This window comes from Rhinoraja longicauda, chromosome 12, assembly GCF_053455715.1.
Source record: "Rhinoraja longicauda isolate Sanriku21f chromosome 12, sRhiLon1.1, whole genome shotgun sequence".
Lineage (NCBI taxonomy): Eukaryota > Metazoa > Chordata > Chondrichthyes > Rajiformes > Arhynchobatidae > Rhinoraja > Rhinoraja longicauda.
The window spans coordinates 1,866,658-1,889,747 of NC_135964.1; the positions used below are offsets into that span (position 1 = coordinate 1,866,658).

The following is a 23,090-nucleotide window of genomic DNA, read 5'->3' on the forward strand; positions in this document are numbered from 1 at the left end:
CGACGGTGAGTAAGGTGGGCCTAAAATTTGCATGCTATTGTGTATCGTATTGGCTATAGTTCAGGATCAAACAAACAAATGAGAGTTTTAGTATGTAGATAGATTTGGATAGGTATATGGATAGAAATGATTTGGAGGGATATGGGCAAATGTGGTAAATGGGACAAGCTTAGATGGGCCATCTTGGTGGCATGAATGAGTTGAGCCAAATAGCTATTTTCCATTCTGTGTGACTGTATGAACTAGGATGCCATTTGGTGTAAAATCTGTTTTCCAAAAAAGAGTGATCATTTTACGCCATGCAATCTGTGGGTTGATCATTTTACCCCATGCACAAAGAGTGATCATTTTTACCCCATGCAATCTGTGGGTTGACACAATTTAATAAAAATATTACTCCTCAGTAGACCATTAGTTATGAAGAGAAACAAAATCATTTTATTTTATTCTTCATTTAACAAGGAATTTGATTCCTTGGATTCAAACGTGATCAATTCTCATGTAGAAAACTGAAAGTGATTCAAGATCAAAAGAAAAGCCCTTGTGTCTGTAGATCAGACAATCTCAAACATTTCAGGGAACCTGGGAAAATCAGACAAACTGGCTGAGAGCCTCAGAAAAGTACATCGCAGAGACTTCAGAAGATACGTTGAAAATTGATGCTTGTGATGGAGTTAAATTAGAAGTGCACAAGGATAGGCTGATGGGCATCAGCTACAGATTTGGACTCAGCCCCAAAGCAACTGATTTCTGTCATGCTTGATCAATGCTTCTTCAACTGTGGTTGACGATTCACTTGAAGGTCTGACACCACAAATCCTTACTCCACGGGTCAAGCTGAAGTCGAGCAACGAGAACCATAATGATCTGGATCTAAATGCAAAACAGTACTGCTGCTGGAAAACAGTAGACATATTCAGCAGGTCAGCCAACAGCCGTTGAGAGAGAAACATTCTGACTTTCTTTGTAAACCAGCATCTGCAGTACCTCGTGTCTCTCGGATAATTGATTATTTTTTTCAGAAAATTGGAGCTGTTTCATCCAAAAATCCAATATAAATTCCAAAACATTAGGCAATAAGGCTTCAATTCTAAATATGAGCAGAAATGAACTGGTAATCACACAATGGAGAAAAGGGACAACTAATCCCACTGGAACGTGAAATATTCTGATATGTCAACTTCTATAATGTTTGAAAATTCATTTAAAGTTTATTTTTATTTAAATTCACTTCACTCAGACTACTTTGGTTACATCTGTGAATGTTAATGTAATAGGTCTTCCAAAATATTGCCGTCTTGTAATCTTTACCAGAGAGTTAAGCAGCATTGTCAAGGACTGCATCAGTTTCACTGACAAATTAATCCACAGCACCACATGCTTGGAAAAACAAGGTTAAGAAGTTGTAAACAGTTGAACTGAAGGCTCGTTGGGAACCTTGTTCAGAGCGAAAAGCTCTTTAATCGTTTAAAGTGAATTCTGTGATATCACAATGGCAATCTTGGATGCATACATAAAATAAATTCTATTTTATCAGATCAAAGCCAAACTGGAGAATGAAAAAAAATGCATTAGTACTAGTGCACTCGTCGGATTTTGAATGATTTAATGTTTGTTCAGCCACTGGCTGATTTTCCACAGCGATGTTTGCAGGCAAAAAGAACAAATCGTTTTATATGAGGATGATCAGTTGTGAATTACCTCCAATAAGTTTGGCAATGCAAATTATGCATTTCCACAGAGTGCCACAAGGATTAATAATCTGATCTCAATAAATAAGGTTCCGTTCCCTTACTTGAGAGTGTTCTGGTGCTTGGGCTTGTGATTCAAAATATGACCAGGAACAAATGTCCAGCACCAGTAACCAACGAAGGACAATGATTCACAAATATCCAGCACCAATAACCAATGAAGGACAATGATTCACAAATATCCAGCACCAGTAACCAACGAAGGACAATGATTCACTAATGTCCAGCACCAGTAACCAACGAAGGACAATGATTCACAAATATCCAGCACCAGTAACCAACGAAGGACAATGATTCACAAATATCCAGCACCAGTAACCAACGAAGGACAATGATTCACAAATGTCCAGCACCAATAACCAATGAAGGACAATGATTCACAAATATCCAGCACCAGTCACCAACGAAGGACAATGATTCACAAATATCCAGCACCAGTCACCAACGAAGGACAATGATTCACCCCTGGCTTGGTGCAATCCAAGTACCTCCATTGTAATCTCAGTACCCAACTCAATTACAATCAGGTTGTGGTGCCAATGAGTAGAAAAAAAGGAATTGCAGATGTTGGTTTGCACAAAGGGACCAAAGAGCTGGAGTAATTCTGCCGGTCAGGTAGCATTTCTGGGTAATATGGATCGGTGATGTTGCAGGTCAGATCATCCTTCTTCAGACTGGGCTCCTGCCAGAGCAAACTTGAGCATGAAGTAGGGTCCCAACCCGCAACATCACCTATCCATGTTCTCCAGATGCTGCCTGACCCCATACTCCAGCACTTTGTGCCCTTTGGTGCTGCCAATGAGACAGGCCTGCAGCTGCAACTAGTTGCCGACCCCTTTGCACTCAAATCTATCCATAGCTATTCCAATAAATGACCTAACCAGCTTATGGGAGGGATTCACAAACTTAATATCAAATTGGGAACACATCAGATGTAAGATCTGCAAAATAATCTGCTGCCATTTCACCATTCACACGAGCTGACCACATTCTTTGGACCAGCACGCACTAAGGTTTTGCTGAGGGCTGCTGTACTTCAGCAGTTGTTTTTCACAGATAATGAAGTTGGCTCTGGCACAAGCCCAGGCAGATTCTTTCATCAGATGATTCAGCCTTGGGAGGCATTCACTGAAGCACCGAAAGAAAATAAAACCGTTTCAACAATAAGCTCATGCCAAGTGGAAAAGTGCTGTTATGGGGCCAATTAATTTTACACTGTTTACAAGTACAAGTTGCTGAGTAACAGCATTTGAGACTCATCAGTATCATATCATATCATATCATATATATACAGCCGGAAACAGGCCTTTTCGGCCCACCGTCCGTGCCGCACCAAGTAGAGGAGGACAGCTTTAGTCAGTTGCCAATTCAAGACCAACACCTTGGTCACAGCTAACTGGCATTCTGCTGGTTGCAATTGTCTGAGTATTTTTGCCTCAGATCATTTAAAGTTTTACGTGCATGAACTTTTGCAGCGGTTTGAATCTTTGTAATCTCTGGATGATTTAAGTGAACCAAAAAAATATCTACATTCTGTAAGATTTAGGAAGATGAAACCGGGTGGGGCCTTTGGAGAAGTCAAAGAAAGCAGGAGAGAACTCAAGCAGAGGGTGCCAGAAGCAGCCATAAAATGTCATCGGCAAGCTGGATTAAAGAAAATCCAATGGCATTTTATACATACACGATGGTGAAGGTCGGAGCACCCAAGGATAAAGGAGGAATGTATGCTTGCAGTCAGAGGATGCAGGCAAGTTACTCAACAAATAATTGCATCAGTATTCACCAAAGAGAAGGACATGTGTGATGTTTGGTGGACCGTGTGGGGTGGGAGGACCCATTGCTCCTCCCTTGCAGCAGGTGGCGTTGCACAGGACAAAGGGAGATGTTTTGCACATAGTTATCTTGGCTGTACGCAGTGCACCGCACAGCCTTGGCTAGCTTTGGGAAGAAGATCTCAAAGACACACGACTGTTTTGAGGCCAAGTTGACCGAGATGACTCCCGTCATCGAAGACAAGCGCGCCGCCCTAGCCGAGAACAAGTGTTCAGCCAACGACCCTTAGTAAGGGCGGCACGGTGGCGCAGCGGTAGAGTTGCTGCCTTACAGTGAATGCAGCGCCGGAGACTCAGGTTCGATCCTGACTACGGGTGCTGTCTTTACGGAGTTTGTACGTTCTCCCCGTGACCTGCGTGGGTTTTCTCCGAGATCTTCGGTTTCCACCCACACTCCAAAGACGGCTGGGCAAATGTAAAAATTGTCCCTAGTGAGTGTTGGATAGTGTTAATGTGCGGGGATCGTGGGTCGGTGCAGACCCGGTGGGCCGAAGGGCCTGTTTCCGCGCTGTGTCTCTAAATCTAAAAAAGACGAACCTGCAGATCCTCAGGGCTGCCAGGAGCAAGGCTCAGCAGACTGCCAGGCATTGTGCCAATGAGTACTGGACACAGCTTAGTGAGGACATCCAGACGGCCGCCGTAACAGGGAACATCAGGGGAATGTACGATGGCATTAAGAAGGCACTAGGGCCAGTCCAGAGCAAGACAGCCCCCCTCAAATCCTCCACTGGGGAAGTAATCACAGACAAATGCCAGCAGATGGAGAGATGGGTGGAACATTACTCCGACCACTACTCGAGAGAGAACACTATCTCCCTCAGCCTTTGACGCCATCGAGTGCCTGCCGACCATGGATGAGTTAGATGGAGAGCCGATGGTAGAAGAGCTCAGCAAGGCCATTGACAGCCTGGCCTCAGGCAAGGCCCCAGGCAGTGACGGGATTCCCCCTGACCTGATCAAGCACTGCAAGACAACCTTACTGCTTCCTTTGCATGAAGTCCTGTGCCAGTTCTGGCAAGAAGGAGCTGAACCGCAGGACATGAGGGATGCCACGATCATTACCCTCTACAAGAACAAGGGTGAGAGAAGTGACTGCAACAACTACAGAGGCATCTCCCTCCTCAACATTGTCGGCAAGGTCTTTGCTCGGGTCATCTTGATCCGCCTACAGAAGCTGGCAGAACGTGTCTACCCAGAGTCACAGTGCGGTTTCTGAGCTGGAAGGTCAACAGTAGACATGGTCTTCTCCCTTCGCCAGCTCCAGGAGAAGTGCAGAGAACAGCGGCTGCCCCTGTATATTGCTTTCATTGACCTCACCAAGGCTTTCGACTTCATCAACTATTCAAGGCTCTCCCAAAGATCGGCAGCCCACCAAAACTGCAGAGCATGATAGAATCCTTCCACATCAACACGAAGGGGACAGTGCAGTTCAATGGCAGCTCCTCAGAGACTTTCGACATCCGCAATGGTGTCAAACAAGGCTGCGTCCTCGCTCCCATACTCTTTGGGATTTTCTTCGCTCTGCTCCTGAAACATGCCTAGGGGATCTACCTGCGTACTAGATCAGACGGCAAGCTCTTCAACCTCACCCGCCTCCGAGCCAAGACAAAAGTACGTGAAACTCTCATCAGAGATCTCAAAGACACATGACTGGTTTGAGGCCAAGTCGACTGAGATGACTCCCGTCATCGAAGTCAAGCAAGCCGCCCTAGCCGAGTACAAACGGTCAGCCCACAAGAAAAGTGCCAAGACATTGTGTTGCGGGATAGACTGGTCATGGGCTGCAGGCACGCATTCATCCAGCAGGCGGTTCTCAAGGAATCGGACGCCTCATTGAAGAATGTACTGCAGTGTGCTAAGATGGCCGAGCTGTTAAGTAAAGAACTGCACAAAATGGCCGGCAATACAGCGTCGAAGTTCCCTCAAGAGGTGCATACAGTTCATCAGACTTGTCCTCAACGCCAGAAACCATTTGATCGACCCAGAGCAAACCCGGAGAAGGGACAGTTTCAGAAGAGCCGTTCCCCTGTGGGGGGAGGATTGAAACCCTGCTACCAGTGCGGCTCGACTGCTCATCATCACCGTGAGTGCCCATATATCGAGTCCATTTGTTACACCTGTAACCGAAAAGGTCATCTCCAAGCAGTGTGTCAGTCCGTAGGAAAGCGGAGAAAGGGCAAGAAAGCACAAAACACAGTCGACCAAATTGCGGAGACCATTTCTATTGAAGTGCTCGGTGTGTCCACGATTGCCGACAAGCCGAGGATTTCGCTGCGGGTCTCGAACGTTGATCTACAGTTCCAGGTGGGCACTGGTGTGGCTGTGTCACTAGTAGGTCAGGACATCTGGGAGAGGATCAGATCGCCAAAACTGAAATCGGCCAACATCCGCCTTTTCAGATACGGACGACAGGCCATTCTCACGAAAGGCAAATGCACTGTTGCCGTTTCCTGTAATGGTATGACACAGATGTTGCCGCTGATCGTCATTGGCAAAGAAGGTACGTCCCTGTGCGCCATCGACTGGATCCGTGCTTTCAAGCTTGACATGAATGCCTTGATCTACGAAGGATCAACTATGTCATTGTCATCTACCACGGACTGCAACATGGTCAGCAAGTGCGGGACCAACCTGCAGAAGGTTCTTGACCAGTTCCGGCCGTTTTCACACCTGGACTCGGGCACTGCACAAAGATGAAGGTATGGCTCATACTCAAAGACGATGCCGTCCCTAAGTTCTTCAAACCAAGACCAGTTCCGTTCAGTCGGATGGACGCCGTCGACAAGGAACTCTGCCGTGAGTCTGCAAAGGAGCACTTGGGTAATACGGCCGCCGAAACAACAGCAGTAACTCCAGCAAGCAAGCGGCGACCGCCTCTGGAAGCCGGTATGGCTTCAGGACATCTATACGAGGTGGAGAAGATTGTTGACAAAAGGAAAAATAAAAAGGGGAAGTGAGAGTACCTTATACAATTGAAAGGCTATGGAAGTAATGAAGACACTTGGGAACCAGAGCATCACCTTCTTCACTGTGAAGAATTTATTGATGACTTCAATGGACTCAACGCTTCCAAAGAAAAGCAAACTAATAATACTCTTCAGAAGCAAAAGTGGGGTTCAATGGCTAGAGATGGAAAACATGCTCTGGGGGATAACAAGAAAATCATAGCTACGAAAACAGTGCATTACAGAACCACTGCAAGCGGAGTACAGATTATGTCTTACAGAAAGACTGATAACTCATTTCAGAATGGCGATGCTAGACACAGCAAAAATGCATTACAGTTTGACAATAGCCCAAGGTGACTCATTCAGGAATAGAGACATTCAAACTGGAAAGGAGAGTGTGATGTTTGGTGGACCGTGAGGGATGGGAGGACCCGTTGCTCCTCCCGTGCAGCAGGTGGCGTTGCACAGCACAAAGGGAGATGTTTTGTACATAGTTATCTTGGTTGCAGCCATTTTAGTTGTCTTGCTGCCAGCATTGAGTTACTGTATTAAAGACTTCTGTTGTACCTTGAAGACTCTCAAGTTTTATACAGACATAGAACAAAAACATGAAAACATGGAGGTGAGTGAGACCAGTGTAGAGTATACAAATATGCTGGGGCATTTTGAGATCAAGGAGGAGGTGGTGTTGAGTCTCTTAAGGAGCTTTAAGAGAGTCTATAACTCCCAGAAAATAGCAATACACAAAAATGGTGGTGAAAAAGACATATAGTATGCTTATCTACATCAGTCAGGGCATTGCATATAAGAGTCATTATATATAAAGGTTTTGCAAAAGTTGATTGGAATAGGCTGCTTGGCAGGCAAAATGATGTTTGAAAAGAGGGAGTGTAAGAAACCTTCGATTTGAAAAGAGGAATGCTTTTTACATGAGATAATGAGAGTTCAAGGTGTACATGTTGCTGTGAGAGTGACTGGCGAGGCAGTGGGGTCAGGAACATGAATGATGAGGCTGTGGTCAGGAAAAGCGATAGGCATCTGGGATCAAGTGAATGTAGGGGATTGAGGAACATACATAAGAAGGAATGTGTAGGAAGGAACTGTAGATGCTGGTTTAAACCGAAGATAGACACAAAAAGCTGGAGTAACTCAGCGGGTCAGACAGCATCTCTGCAGAAAAGGAATAGGTGACATTTTGCGTCAAGACTGAAGATGGGTCTCGACCCAAAGTGTCATTTATGCCTTTTCTCCAGCAATGCTGTCTGACCTGCTGAGTTAATCTAGCTTTTTGTGTCTATCTTCTTATGCACAAGAAGGAAATCAAGAAGGCAAAAATGGAGTACGAGATGATACTGGCAGATAAGACTTGGAAGAATCCAAAGAGGTCATCTACGTGTGGAGCCACAGAAAATGAATGGCAAGGTCCTCAATGAATATTTCTATTTTTTTGTCATGGAGGAAGACAAGAAGACTAGGGAACCTGGGAGCATTCATGGAAATGTCGCGAGGGCAGTCCATATTATGGTTGAGGAGGTGCTGGATGGTCTCAGACATATGAAGGGTTGATGCTTTCCAGGCCTGATCAGATATATCCAAGACAGCTAGAGGAAAAGCTACAGGAGTCCTGGTTTAGATATGTGAATTAGCATGATAATTTGGGGGAGGTGTCAGAATTTGGGGGAGGTTGACTAATGTTGTGTCCCTATAGAGGAATGGCTGGAAAGAAAAACCTGGGAACTACGGACCAGTATGCCTGATATTTGTGGAAGGACGGTTGGTTACTGGAGAAGATTCCGAGGGAAAAGATGCATTTGGATAGATATGAGGGATTTATCACGGATAGACTTTAGAGTTTATTAGAGATAGTCAGCATAGTTTTATACCTAGGAGATCATGTCTCATGGATTAGATTGAGCTTTTTGAAGAAGTATGGTATACCTGGCTTCATTGATTGGATCATTGAGTATAAGAGTCAGGAAGTCATGATGCAGGTCTATAAAACTTTGGTTGCAGTATTGTGTACAGTTCTGGTCGCCCCATTACAGAAAGGATGTGGAGACTGTGGAGAGTGTGCAGAAGATTAAACAGAATGCTGATAGGATTAGCGAAAACTTAGATTGTTTTCCCTGGAATGACAGGGGTTGAAGAGAGACCCGGTAGATGTATATAAAATTATGAGAGGCATCGACACGGTAGACAGTCAAAACCTTTTTTTCCCCCAGAGTGGAAATCACAAAGACTAGAGGGCATAGCTTAAGGGTCAGAGGAGCAAAATTTAAAGGAAATGTGCAGCGCTAATTTATTATTAAAAACAAAAGGTAGTAGGTGTCTGGAATGCGTTGCCCAGAATAGTGGAGGAAGCAAGTACGACAGTGGCATTTAAGAGGTTTTTAGATAGGCACATTGATATGCAGGGAATGGAGGGGTCTGAATTTTGTCCAGGCAGATGAGATGAGTTTATTTTGGCATCATGTCAGCATTGCGGGTCAAAGGGCCTGTTCCTGTGCTGTACTGCTCTATGTTCTGAGTAACCATGAAGGTTGATGACACCAGGGCTGTGGGTGTAATTTATGTGGACTTCAGCAAGGCTTTGGGTATGGTTCTGCATGGTAGACTGCTCTGAAAGGTTAAATTGCATTCGTTCCAGGGAGACCTAGCTGACTGGATACAGAAATGGCTTCCTGGAAAAAGCAGAGGGTGTTGTGGAATGCTGTTTATCGAACGGAAGAGCTGTGACTAGTGCTGTGTCTCGGGGATTGGTGTTGCTGTCATCCGTATCAATAATTTGGATGAGAATATACAAGGCATGATTCATAAATTTGCAGATGACACTGAGATGGCTGTTATTTTAGACATTGAAGATGGTCACCCTGCTGCAAGATAGGTGCCATTAAACTGGAAGAGTGCAAAGAAGATTTGCAAGGATGTTGCCAGGACTTGATGGCCTGGGCTTTCGGGAGAGATTGGGCAGGTCAGGACTTTATTTCTGGGAATGCAGGAGGTTGACAGATGATCGCATAGAGTTGTATAAAATGATGAGGGAGAATGCACAGAATTATTTTCAACGGGCAGGGGAATCAAGAACTAGACGGCATAGGTTTAAGGTGAGAGGCGAAAGATTTAGTTGGTCATTCTTTCACACAGAGGGTGAAGGGTTTATAGAATGAGCTGCCTGAGCCAGGCACAATAACAATATTTAGGCCACAGTCCAGGGTCCTTCCGCTGCTGGACATGGGGGGCAGGGTGTGGTGGAGATGCCCTTCAAAATAAGGGAAGGGATTCCACGCCAATGGGCCACATGACTGGTGAGGTTGGGGGGTAAAATTGTGTAATTTGTGTGAACAGCATTGAATATATATATATAGCCTCCGAGAATGTCAGATGGAGTTTTGTGAGGATCATGTTTTGTTTATATTTATTTCTCGAATAATGTATATTTTGAAATAAAAAAATTAACAACATTTAAAAGTCATTTGGACAAGTACATGGATAGGACAGGTGTCGAGGGAAATAGGCCAAACATGGGTGAATGGGCCTTGCTTGGATGAAGCATGATGAATTGAGCCGAAGGACCTGAATCAGTGCTGCATGACTCCATAACTATGTCAGAAAGTCATGGTGGTGAGGATGTAATTGGAGTATTATGTACAGTTCTCGCCGCCCATTTACAGAAAATAGGTGGAGGCTTTCGAGAGAGTACAGAAGAGGTTTACCTGGACTCTGCCTAGATTCGATGGTATTAGCTGTGATAGGTTGTTCAAACCTGGAGTGCTTTCTCTGGAACGCTGGAGGCTGAGGGGAGACCTAATAGAAGTTTATAAAAATGATGAGAGACATAGAAAGGAACCTTTCATAAGTTTCACCAGTCAGAACCTTTATCCCAGGGTAGAAAGGTCAAATAATTGAAGGACAGCTTTGAGATCAGATGGGAAAAGTGGAAAGGAGATGTACAGGAAAGGTCTTGCTTTCCACAGCCTGGGAAACACTGGCAGGGGTGGTAGTAGCAGGTACCATACTGTCTGTCACTAACGAGGCTTTTGTGTTGGCTCATGGATACACAGGGAAAGGAGGGGTGTGGATCACATGAGGCACAAGGGACTATTTAATTGGGCATCATGTTCAACACAAGCATCATGGGCTGAAGGGCCTGTTCCTTTACTGTTCAAACTCTCTCAATGTAACTGTGCAATGATTTTAAACAGGGCAGTTTTGATTTGTGCATCAAGCTGTCTATTCCACACGTGTGAGTCCTGAAATCTGTTGGATAGACTAGTAGATGAAACAAGCTTCTTATAGCCTTAGTGCCTGATCACAGACGTGATCGGAATAAATGATGTGTGAATTGGTCACAAAGTACGTGACAAGGAAGTTGCCTCAGACAGGTGAATGCCAATCATCGTAGATAGGGATCATCTGGCGTGCGAGTCTACCAGTGCACATGGGAGTCCAGATGTTAGCAAGGATTAATTAAAGCCTTCTGGTTATTAGCATATCAAAGACAAGTTAAAAAATGAGTAAACAAAGACAGAGCAGCACAAATCATTGGGAGACAGCGAAGCAGCTGTAAACTGACTTCCAAAGGAACTGGAGGGGATAGAAAGAGAAAACAGGAAAGATAGCGCAATACCTTGAGAGCTAGCGTACTAATATTGAACATTGATTTGACACTTATGAAGTTGACAAGCAATGCTTGGGGGGGGTGAGGATGCAGGACAGGCTAATGAAGATATAAAAGATGCCGTTCAGACATTGCAGAGAACTGTGAGAAATAAAAATGGATTGAAGGGTGATCAGGCACAGTCTGAAAGTAGAATTAAAGCATTCGAGGCTAAATTGCAAGTGTAAAGAGGCATATAGTGTTCAATATCTCCCAGAACACATGTTTAATCAGAGATGTGAGAAGAGAAAGCAGTTTTGAGGGAACAGTTTATTATAGGGAGGGGTGCAAAGGAGGTAAAGTGGCACGGAGCACTTAAGGAAGAAAAAGGAATGGGAATTTAACAGGGTGAGTGAGTATTTGTGAAATGTGATGGCCACCCATTTTGGACCAGAAGGATTTAACCAGATTGGTTAAAGCCCACATTACCAGATTGATTCCTGGGATGGCAGGACTTTCATATGAAGAAAGACTGGATAGACTCGGCTTGTACTCGCTGGAATTTAGAAGATTGAGGGGGGATCTTATAGAAACTTACAAAATTCTTAAGGGGTTGGACAGGTTAGATGCAGGAAGATTGTTCCCGATGTTGGGGAAGTCCAGAACAAGGGGTCACAGTTTAAGGATAAGGGGGAAGTCTTTTAGGACCGAGATGAGAGTTTTTTTTCACACAGAGAGTGGTGAGTCTGTGGAATTCTCTGCCACAGAAGGTAGTTGAGGCCAGTTCACTGGCTATATTTAAGAGGGAGTTAGATGTGGCCCTTGTGGCTAAAGGGATCAGGGGGTATGGAGAGAAGGCAGGTACGGGATACTGAGTTGGATGATCAGCCATGATCATATTGGATGGCGGTGCAGGCTCGAAGGGCCGAATGGCCTACTCCTACACCTATTTTCTATGTTTCTATGTTTCTAAACTTAGTAGATAGAATGTTTGAGAACACAAGTATTTTTGTTGCCTGAACTGTGTTTGGTCATTGATGAGAATTTGACTAATAGAAGACGATTGCAAGGTGAGAAATGGGCCATCTGGTATGAGTGTGGAAATAGTGAAGGCTGGGTGGTGGGGAAAATGTGTGCTTTTCTATGTGTTCTTTTTCAATTTCCCTATCATGTACGGGCAGGACAAGCAAGACCCCATTAACTGTGGCTGCAGCAGAAGCTGAAAGGTGGCACATAGTGGGTAAAATGGCAACAAAATGAGTTGAATATGGACACGTGTGAGCACACTTCCATGTGACTCAAGAACGGCGACACGGTGATGTGGTGATATAATTACTGCCTTACAGCGTCAGAGACACAGGTTCATGTCTGTACTGAGTTTGTACGTTCTCCCCGTGACCTGCGTGGACTTTCTCAGAGATCTCCAAAGATGTACAGGTTTGTAAGTTAATTGGCTTGGTATAAATATATAAATGTAAAACTGTCCCGAGTGTGTGCAGGGTAGTGTTAATGTGCAGGGATCGCTGGTCGGTGCAGACTCAGTGGGCACTGTATCTCTAAACTAAACTAAACAATAAATGCAATTATTTTTCTAAAAGTGAAAAATAAAACCAGAGAGTAGAAAGCAAAGGTAAGGCACATAGAATGGCAACCCAGGGGAAGCTGTTGTTGTACAAACAAGAATCCAAAGATGCTGGTATTGTAGAGATGGGAGGTGACTTTGAAGGTGCTGTCAACTGACACTAATTCACCAATGACCTGATTACTAATGCCCATGGCAAACAATCTCCCTGCTGATGGCGAACCTATCTGCCACACACAAAGCAAAAATGCAGAAGAAGACTCTTCAATCACCTGAATGCACACAGCTCAGGATATTATAAATGGGAACAAATTTGAGGATGGCACTTATTAATTCCAGAATTATCCTCAGACTGAGAGACAAGGGAGAGGGAAACTAGAGGCACAGAACAATGTCGACTCTGATTTGTTGTGCACCTTTTCATGCCTCAAGTTTTCCTCTCCCATGAGTCTTAGAAAGGTCTCAAGAGTCAGGAGTGTTTTATTGTCATTTGTCCCAGATAGAACAATGTCATTCTTACTTGCAGCAGCACAACAGAATATGGAGAAATAGTACACTGTAAACAATTTAATAAATGAGGAAAAAAAGGTTCAGTGTGTGTATAGACACGCATACGTACACATAAAAAACAAATGAACAATAATAGTGCAATAATAACAATGATAGTCTACATACACTGATGAGCCAAAACATTATGACCACCTGCCTAACATGCTGTTGGCCCTCCGTGTGCCGCCAAAACAGCACCGAGCCGCCGAGGCATGGACTCTACAAGACCCCTGAAGGTGTCCTGTGGTATCTGGCACCAAACCATTAGCAGCAGATCCTTCAAGTCCCATAAGTTGTGAGGTGGAGCCGCCGTGGATCGGACTTGTCGATCCAGCACATCCCACAGATGCAAAATCGGATTGAGATCTGGAGAATTTGGAGGCCAGGGCAACACCGTGAACATTTCATCATGTTCCTCAAACCATTCCCAAACAATGTATGCAGTGCAGTAGGGTGCATCATCCTGCTGAAAGAGGCCACTGCCAACAGGGAATACCATTGCAATGGTCTGCAACGATGTTTAGGTAGGTGAGACATGACAAATTGACATCCACATGAATGGCCGAACCCAGGGTTTCCCAGCAGAACATTGCCCAGAGCATCACACTCCTTCCACCGGCTTGTCGTCTTCCCACAGTGCCATCACTTCCCCAGGTAAACGGCGCACACGTACATCCACGTGACCTAAAAGAAAACAAGACTCATCGGACCAGGCGACCTTCTTCCACTGCTCCAAGGTCCAGTTCCGACGCTCGTGTGCCCAATGTAGGCACTTTCGATGGTGGACAGGGGTCATCATGGGCACTCTGCGGCTATGCAGCCCCATACGCAGCAGGGTGCGATGCACATTGTGACACATTCCTCCTGTAACCACCATTAAACTTTTCTGTGACTTGTGCCTTCTGTCGGTTCGGACCAGATGGGATAGCCTTCGTTGCCCTCACGCATCGATGAGCCTTGGGCGCCCAACACACCGTCGCCGGTTTGTGGTTTGTCTCTCCACTGTCGGTAGGTACTCACCACTGCAAATCGGGGGTACCCCACAAGCCTTGCCGTTTCAGAGATGCTCTGACCCAGTCGTCTGGCCATAACAATTTGGCCCTTGTCAAAGTCACAGGTCTTTACTCCTGCCCATTTCTCCTGCATCCAACACATCAACTTCAAGAACTGACTGTTCACTTGCTGCCTAATATATCCCACCCCTTGACAGGTGCTATTGTAACAAGATAACCAATGTTATTCACTTCACCTGTCAGTGGTCGTAATGTTTTGGCTCATCGGTGTAGTTCAGAGCTTATTTGAGGTTGTAGTGTTTAATGGCCTGATGGCTGTCGGGAAGAAGCTGTTCCTGAACCTGGACGCTACAGTTTTCAGGCTCCTGTACCTTCTTCCCGATGGCAGGGGTGAAATGAGTATGGGGTCAGGGTGGTGTGGGTCTCTGATGTTTGAGGCAGCAACTCCGGTAAATCCCATCGATAGTGGGGAGGTCAGAGCCCGCAATAGACTGGGCAGTGTTCAGAACTTTTTGCAGTCATCTTCGTTCCTGGGCATTCAAGTTGCTGAACCAGGCCTTGATACAACCAGTCAATATGCTACTGTACATCTGTAGAAGTTCAAGAGAATCATCTCTCACCCAAAACATTACCTATTCCTTTTATCCAGAGATGCTGCCTGACACGCTGACTTACTCCAGCACTTTGTGTCTTTCTTCGGTTCTGCATCTGCAGTTCCTGTAGTATAAATCTCACCAATCTCGCCTGCATATTCTCCAGCTCTTGCTGCCTGAGGAGACAACCAGTTCATTCCGAGGAGTTACTACAACAGTAGAGCACACTGCAATTCCAACATTTCTACTTTTGTTCTTAGAAAGGAAAACACTTAGTTTAATGCTGAAGTTCAGAATAGTTGCACTCATTGCAGGATATCAGTCGGAAAAAGTTTCACCAAAGCACCCCACCCCCCAGATTCCGATAACATTTTACGTGGCTCCTTGATGCCGATGGTCAAATGTTCAATGATGTTCAAGGCAATCACTCCTACATGCAATTCAACTGTACCCACCCTTGAGTATTTGGCTGTAAGTCCAGGATGGAGTTGATTGGTGCTCAGGTATTGGACTTGCCATGGCTGTGAATGGCTGTGTTCATGGCACCTCCTTCTCCTGGTGGATCTCTCACAGCCCACCAGCAGGGCAGCACAGTGGTGTAGCGGTAGAGTTGCTGCCTGTACCTTACAGCGTTTGCAGCTCCTGAGACCCGGGTTCCATCCCGACTACGGGTGCTGCCTGTACGGAGTTTGTACGCTCTCCCCGTGACCCCGTGGGTTTTCTCCGAGATCTTCAGTTTCCTCGCACACTCCAAAGACATAGAAACATAGATAAATAGGTGGAGGAGTAGGCCATTTGGCCCTTCAAGCCAGCACCGCCATTTAATATGATCATGGCTGATCATCTAAAATCAGTATCCCGTTCCTGCTTTCGCCCCATATCCCTTGATTCCTTTAGCCCTAAGAGCTCGATCTAACTCCCTCTTGAAAACATCCAATTAATCGGCCTACACTGCCTTCTGTGGCAGAGAATTCCACAGATTCACAACTCTCGGGTCAAAAAGTTTTTCCTCATCTCAGTCCTAAATTGCCTTATTCTTAAACTGTGACCCCTGGTTCTGGACTCCCCCAACATTGGGAACATTTTCCCTGCATCTAGACCTGTCAAATCCCTTTCCTAATTTGACACCATTCATATAAGAATCTGCCTTCCTGTTTTTGCCACCAAAGTGAATAACCTCACATTTATCCACATTAAACTACATCTGCCATGCATCTGCCCACTCACCCAACCTATCCAAGTCACCCTGCAGCCCCAGAGTATCCTCCGCACAGTTCACACTGCCACCCAGCTTTGTATCATCTGCAAACTTGGAGATGCCACATTTAATTCCCTCGTCTAAATCGTTAATATATACAGTATTGTAAATAACTAGAGTCCCAGCACTGAGCCTTGCAGCACCCCACTAGTCACTGCCTGCCATTTTGAAAAGGACCCGTTAATTCCCACTCTTTGCTTCCTGTCTGCCAACCTGTTTGCTAACCGGTTCTATCCAGGTCAATACCCTACCATCAATACCATGTGCTCTAATTTTGCACACTAATCTCTTGTGTGGGACCTTGTCAAAGACGTTTACTGGAAGCAACCCAGAGATACCCACCCTGCCTAGTTCTCTACATTCACCTTGCGGAGCCTCCTTCCTCTTCTAACCCACGTCATTTGTGTCTACGTGCACAACTACTCCCGGCTGTTCACCTTCCCTCTCGAGGATCTCTCTGAAGTCAATCTGAGACGTCCTGGGCCCTGGCACCATGGAGGCACCACACCATCCTGGAGTCACTCCTGTTTCCGCACCATCTCCTGTCCGCACTTCTGACTATCGAGGCGCCCACCACTGTGGTTCTGCCTGACGTCACTCTTCCCTGTTGAGCTTCAGCACCAGGGTTGGAGTCACAGCCCTGGCTGCCACTCACTCTTGTCGTGTCATCCACTCCAACAGCTCCCAGAGGGTGTACCTGTTTTCAGTGGGTGCAGTCACTGGGAGCTCCTGCACTCCATTTTTACTCCTCTTCCTCGTTGTCACCTACCTTCACTCTTGTATCCTCAGTGTGACAACCTCACTGTAGGTCCTGTCCAGGAAGCTCTCGTTTTCCCGGATGGTCCTGAGCTCATCCAGCTGCTGCTCCAGATCCCTAACAAGAGCTGCACCAGGACACAATTTGTGCAGGTGTAGTTGTCAGAGGCACCAGCAGTGTCCCTGACTTCCCACATCCTGCAGGAGAGACACTGTAACAACTTGCCTGCCATTACTTCAGTGGACAAATCACCAATTATGAATGAGATACACTCACAGAGTTGAGTGTAACCTGTTCCCTTCTCTGCTGCCGATAGCCTCCTTCAATAAGTCACTGCAATAAGTCACAAGTTTAAATATCGGAACACAAGCAGAACCGATTCGTGTAGCCTCCACACCGAAGACTCATGAGCCAAAGACTCGCACTTTACCTCTCCCAGGCCGCTCTGCTACACCTGAACCTAATTTTACCTAATCAAGTCAACTATCCACTCAACTAATTAAGATGTCTCAGCCAATCCAATCCCTGGCCGGCCTGGCTGCTGCTCCTCTGCGACCTTCAAGGTACCCTCCCCTGGCTGTCTCTTGGCGCTATTTTTAAACCTCCCGAACTTTACTCACCTTGGAGAAAGCCAAGGAGAACTCCTGTTGCATCCCAGATTCCGTCAACATTAATGGCTGCAATGCCAAGGTGGAGAATGCAGATGTGGAATGTGCATGAATCTGATGTCTGTACAGAATGGGGTTTTTTGCAAATCTGTATACCTTTTCATTTTATATTCCAGACACAAGACTGCATGGGGTGATCAAAATTGCCAGCACAAAAGATTATTCTCCTAACAGAAATTTACATTTTCCAAATGTTGAAATATTTATGTGCGCTCACTCCAGTGGAGTGCTGATATATCTCCCCATGATGATTCATAAAACATATTATTATGTACTCATGAGAATCATCAAATATTTATTCTTGCAATGATTGAGTGACTTGGTTCATTGAGTGAGCCTTAAACTCTTATTTTGACCTTAATAGAGCCTCGTGGGAGCAAATTATTTAAGATTTATAGACATTTGTTTTTATACTCTTGTTCCATGATATTTCATAATTCATTCAGGACCTGGCAGCCTAGTCAACAACTCGATTCACCTTAAACATTTTGCTGTGTTTCAGTTGAGCTCCTGACAATTAAGGCAGTCTTGTACCTTTTGTCGATGTACCTGTGTAACGAGAAGGCAATTCAATGGAGATTTGCATCTGGTTTTGTTATTTGGTGTGTGGCAGCATGTTGATTTTTTTTTATTGTGGTGGACCACGTTAGGTTATTTTTAATGACTGTTATGCTTAAAGGGCCTTGTCTTGGGACCAATGGAGATTTTAACCTTAATGATTTTTTAAAAACTGTCAAATTTAATTTCCCAGTTCAGTAATTTTTGATGTTGCTTTGAGATTTTCTGAGGGAATGGAATAACATTATTCTTCTGCGTTGTCGTCAGTAGATGTGATTCTGCCGCTATTTGTGTGAAGCTTGTGTCTTCCATTTAATTTTGTTCCCAATGTTTTGAGCTCTTTTTTTCTCATTCCTGTTCAAACCATCTCTCTCTCTCTCTCTCTCTCTCTCTCTCTCTCTCTCTCTCTCTCTCTCTCTCTCTCTCTCTCTCTCTCTCTCTCTCTCTCTCTCTCTCTCTCCTCTCTCTCTCTCTCTCCTCTCTCTCTCCCTCTCTCTCTCTCTCTCTCTCCTCTCTCTCTCCCTCTCTCTCTCTCTCTCTCTCTCTCTCTCTCTCTCTCTCTCTCTCTCTCTCTCTCTCTCTCAGCCAAACTTGGTAACTATCTAAACGATGTATTGATTTGTCTTTTCTTATCTGATCATCTAGCAACCTGTAAAAATCCAAATTTGCCAGCCTCAATATTGATTTATCTGGTGTTTTCTTTACATTTTTACAAAAGATAACACACTGATATCTGTGCGTCATGATTGTCTCAATGACCAAGAAGTCAAAAGCCTGAACTCATGAACCTATCACCCTGAACAATCTTGCTTAATTGTGAGGAACAAAAGTATCACTAGCTTATGGCAGATCATGAGGGAACAAATGGAAGTTGTCACAGTATTATTTACAATGATGATCACCACACAGTGCTTGCAGAAATGGCCTCATGTTTGCGTTAATAGTATATTTCCTCCTGCATTTTGCCCATGTAGCCTAGCTCCATGTTATATGGGATAGATTTGGCACAGATAGTCTTCTCAAGATAGCTCTGGTTCAATAAAGAAGAAGAGATGTAGATCAAATGTGTCCCAAGTTTGTTCCTATAAAGAGGTTTAGTTTAGATTAGTTTAGTTTCGAGATACAGCACAGAAACAGGCTCTTCAGCACACCGAGTCCGCACCGACCAGCGATTCCCGCACATTAACACTAGGGACAATTAACACTTATACCAAGCCAATTTACCTTCATACCTGTACGTACCTGTTCATCCTTGTCTGGCGAAAAAATAAAACGGGGTAGGCGGCTCAACCGTGGTTAACGAGAGAAATCAAGGAGAGTGTTAAATCCAAGGAAGAGGCATATAAATTGGCCAGAGGATGCAGCAAACCGAGGCCTGGGAGACATTTAAAACTCAACAGAGGAGGACAAAGGGGTTAATTAAGAGGGGGGGATAAGAGCATGAAAGAAAGCCTGTGGGGAATATAAAAACTGACTGTAAAAGCTTCTTTAGGTATGTAAAAAGGAAAAGATTGGTGAAGACAAATGTAGGTCCCCTACACTCAGAGACAGGTGAATTTATAATGGGAAACAAGGAAATGGCAGAACAGTTAAACGAGTACTTTGGTTCTATCTTCACTAAGGAAGACACAAACAATCTCCCGGAAATACGAGGGGACCGAGGATCTAGTGGGAGGGAGGAACTGAAGGAAATCCACATTAGTCAGAGAATGGTGTTAGGTAAACTGTTGGAACTGAAGGCAGATAAATCCCCAGGGCCTGATGGTCTGCATCCCAGAGTACTCAAGGAGGAGGTTCTAGAAATCATGGATGCATTGATCATTTTCCAATGTTCTCTCAACTCTGGATCAGTTCCTGTGGACTGAAGGGTAGCCAATGTAACTCCACTTTTTAAGAAAGGAGGGAGAGAGAAAATGGGGAATTATAGACCAGTTAGCCTTACATCAGTAGTGGGGATGATGATGGAGTCAATTATTAAAAAAGTTATAAAGCAGTGACAGGGTCGGTCAAAGTCACTAATTTTCTGGAATTTTTTGAGGATGTAACAAGTAAAATGGATAAGGGAGAGCCAGTGGATGTGGCGTATCTGGACTTTCAAAAAGCCTTTGACAAGGTCCCACACAGGAGATTAGTGTGCAAAATTAGAGCACTTGGTATTGGAGGTAGGGTTTGGATAGAGAACTGGTTGGCAGACAGGAAGCAAAGAGTAGGAATTAACGGGTGCCTTTCAGAATGGCAGGCAGGGACTAGTGGGGTGCCGCAAGGATCGGTGCTGGGATCCCAGTTAATTACAATATATATTAACGATTTAGACGAGGGAATTAAAGGTGACATCTCCAAGTTTGCGGATGACACAAAGCTGGGTGGCAGTGTGAGGATGCTATGAGGCTGCAGGATGACTTAGATAGGTTGGGTGAATGGGCAGATGCATGGCAGATGCAGTATAATGTGGATAAATGTGAAGTTATCCACTTGGGTGGCAGAACAGGAAGGCAGATTATTATCTGAATGGTGTCAGATTAGGGGAAGGGGAGGTGCAACGAGACCTGGGTGTCCTAGTGCATCAGTCACTGAAAGTAAGCATGCAGGTACAGCAGACAGTGAAGAAAGCCAATGGCATGTTGGCCTTCATTGCGAGAGGATTGGAGTTTAGGAGCAAGGAGGTCCTACTGCAGTTGTACAGGACCTTGGTGAGACCGCACCTGGAGTATTGTGTGCAGTTTTGGTCTCCTAATTTGAGGAAGGACACTATTGCTATTGAGGGAGTGCAGCGTACGTTCACCAGGTTAATTCCCAGGATGGCGGGACTGACATATGATGAAAAAATGAGTCGACTGGGCTTGTATTCTGGACTGGAATTCGGAAGGATGAAAGGAGATATTTTGGAGACATACACCGATCAGCCAAAACATTATGACCACCTGCCTAACATGCTGTTGGTCCTCCGTGTGCCGCCAAAACAGCACCGAGCCGCCGAGGCATGGACTCTACAAGACCTCTGAAGGTATCTGACTCCTGTGGTATCTGGCACCAAACCATTAGCAGCAGATCCTTCAAGTCCCGTAGGTTGTGAGGTGGAGCCGCCATGGATCGGACTTGTCGATCCAGCACATCCCACAGATGCTCAATCGGATTGAGATCTGGAGAATTTGGAGGCCAGGGCAACACCGTGAACACTTCACCATGTTCCTCAAACCATTCCAAAACAATGTATGCAGTGTGGCAGGGTGCATCATCCTGCTGAAAGAGGCCACTGCCAACAGGGAATACCATTGCCATGAAGGGATGTACCTGGTCTGCAACGATGTTTAGGTAGGTGAGACGTGACAACTTGACGTCCACATGAATGGCTTGTCGTCTTCCCACAGTGCATCCTGGTGCCATCACTGCCCTTGCGCATCGATGAGCCTTGGGCTCAACACCCTGTCGCCGGTTTGTGGTTTGTCCCTCCTTGGACCACTGTCGGTAGGTACTCACCACTGCTGACCGGGAGCACCCCACAAGCCTTGCCGTTTCACTGATCAGTGTAAACAATTCTTAAAGGATTTGACAGGCTAGATGCAGGGAAAATGTTCCCGATGTTGGGGGAGTCCAGAACCAGGGGTCACAGTTTAAGAATAAGGGGTAGGACATTTAGGACTGAGATGAGGAAAAACTATTTCAGCCAGAGTTGTGAATCTGTGGAATTCTCTGCCTCAGAAGGCAGTGGAGGCCAATTCAATGGATGTTTTCAAGAAGGAGGTAGATTTAACTCTTAGGGCTAAAGTAATCAAGGGATATGGGGAGAAAGCAGGAACGGGGTACTGATTTTAGATGATCAGCCATGATCATATTAAATGGCGGTGCTGGCTCGAAGGGCTGAATGGCCTCCTCCTACACCTATTTCTCTATGTTTCTATGAGTGCAACAGTGGCAGAGGACTTTGGTGTGAGAAGATGAACTTCTTGGGATAGGCTTGTACACTGAGGCCTTTCGAGCTGCCACTGATTCCATTGCATGTCACAGGTTTCAACCACTGAGTTCTCCACCAGTGGAGGTTAATGTGCCTGAGTTCTCCACACTCCTTATACAAACTTTCACCCATCATCAATGCTAACCAAATCAGATTAATTGTGTAGGAAAATAACTGCAGATGTTGGTACAAATCAGTCTGAAGAAGGGTCTCGGCCCGAAACGTCACCCTTTCCTTCTCTCCAAGATGCTGCCCAACCTGCTGAGTTAGCATTTTGTGATACCTAAATCAGATTCATTGGTTATTTATGTCACTACTGTTTATTAGGCCTTGCAATATGCAGATCTGATGCTGTTTGCATAAGTGACTGCAGCAGAAACATGTCAATGACATTTTTCCATATGAACATCTTGTTGACACATCTGGAAGATGGGGAGACTTCTTTACTGCTTTGTCTTTTTTTTTATCCTAAAAGTCTTTTCACACGTAAAATTGATCATGAAACAAAATCCTGTCATGAATATCGTCCTGACCCTTATTTGATAATTGGGTGTGCAATTTAATGATGTAAACTATCCTCAGGAAAAGGTTTGCATTTAGTCACATTCACACAAATGGCCAACAATGAACATATCATATCATATCATATATATACAGCCGGAAACAGGCCTTTTCGGCCCTCCAAGTCCGTGCCGCCCAGCGATCCCCGTACATTAACACTATCCTACACCCACTAGGAACAATTTTTTTAAAACATTTTACCCAGCCAATTAACCTACATACCTGTACGTCTTTGGAGTGTGGGAGGAAACCGAAGATCTCGGAGAAAACCCACGCAGGTCACGGGGAGAACGTACAAACTCCTTACAGTGCAGCACCCGTAGTCAGGATCGAACCTGAGTCTCCGGCGCTGCATTCGCTGTAAAGCAGCAACTCTACCGCTGCGCTACCATGCACCACAGTACACCACAGGAACCACCTTTGGCCCACAATGTCCGTGCCAAACACAATGGCCAATAAACCCCTCTTCTC

General features: G+C 45.1%; 1 protein-coding gene across 9 annotated transcripts in view; it reads right to left on the bottom strand.

The window, feature by feature from the left end:
- dmd (dystrophin) overlaps nucleotides 1–23,090 on the bottom strand; it is a 1,595,363-nt gene that overhangs the window by 1,212,467 nt on the left and 359,806 nt on the right. The gene's annotated exons all lie outside the window — the stretch shown is intronic.